Source organism: Carlito syrichta, unplaced genomic scaffold (genome assembly GCF_000164805.1).
Source record: "Carlito syrichta isolate Samal-C Ts95f unplaced genomic scaffold, Tarsius_syrichta-2.0.1 Scaffold308592, whole genome shotgun sequence".
Lineage (NCBI taxonomy): Eukaryota > Metazoa > Chordata > Mammalia > Primates > Tarsiidae > Carlito > Carlito syrichta.
The window spans coordinates 142,499-143,529 of record NW_007252688.1 but is presented as its reverse complement, the minus strand read 5'-3'; the positions used below and the strand labels follow the sequence as shown (position 1 = coordinate 143,529).

The following is a 1,031-nucleotide window of genomic DNA, read 5'->3' as shown; positions in this document are numbered from 1 at the left end:
AGCCACTGCTTTGTTAAACTCTGATGTGTTCATGTGGGTCTTTGAGCTATGACCACCATGTTTCCTGGCTTTGGACCCTCCCCTATCTTGGGGAGGTAAATCTTCTCTCTCTCATTTACTTTCTAAATAAACTATATTTTCTAATCTAACTTTTGGACAATTCTTTGCATCTTTCACATAGCACAGGATTGTCCACACACCCCTGTTGGGCCTGACCTAACATAATCCATCCTTTTCATATTTAGCGAACCCCTTCAGAGTTTCATAGACATTGTTGCCACAAACCAGTTTTCTCTTCTGTTGCTTACTTTATAAATTATATCAAGCATAGAACATTACAGCACAACACAAAAAGTGTATCTCGCTTTTTGTCTCTTTCCAGTGTCCAAGATGCTGAAGCGAGGACGTGGTGGGTCCTCCGGTGCGAAATTCCTGATTTCCCTGGGTCTTCCGATAGGCACCATGATCAACTGTGCTGACAATACAGGAGTCAAAAATCTGTGTATCATCTCTGTGAAGGGGAATCAAGGAATGGCTGAACAGACTTCCCGCTGCTGGTGTGGGTGACATGGTGATGGCCACAGTCAAGAAAGGCAAACCAGAGCTCAGAAAGAAGGTGCATCCAGCAGTGGTCATTCGACAACGAAAGTCATATTGAAGAAAAGATGTTTTGTTCCTTTATTTTGAAGATAATGCAGGAATTATACTCAACAATAAAGGCAAGATGAAGGGTTTTGCCATTACAGGACCAATTGCAAAAGAGTGTGCCGACTTATGGCCCAGAATTGCGTCCAATGCCGGCAGCATTGCATGAGTCTTCAGTGTATTTGTAAAATTTATAAAACCATTAAAAAGTAGCTTCTCCCAGTGGGGAAAAAAAAAGCATATCTCATAAAAGAGGATTTGTTAAGTTTTGTGGATTATTTTGATTTTGTGCATACAAGTCTTGTACTCCCCCCCAGAAATCTTTATATATCAATAAATCTAAAGAAAAAAACCCTTGAGGAAATAAAAAATGAGCACCAGTTGTC

General features: G+C 40.4%; 1 pseudogene; it reads left to right on the top strand.

Moving 5' to 3' along the window:
* Positions 1–390: 390 nt before the first annotated feature.
* On the top strand, positions 391–814 carry LOC103267950 (annotated as a pseudogene).
* The last annotated feature ends 217 nt before the right edge of the window (positions 815–1,031 follow it).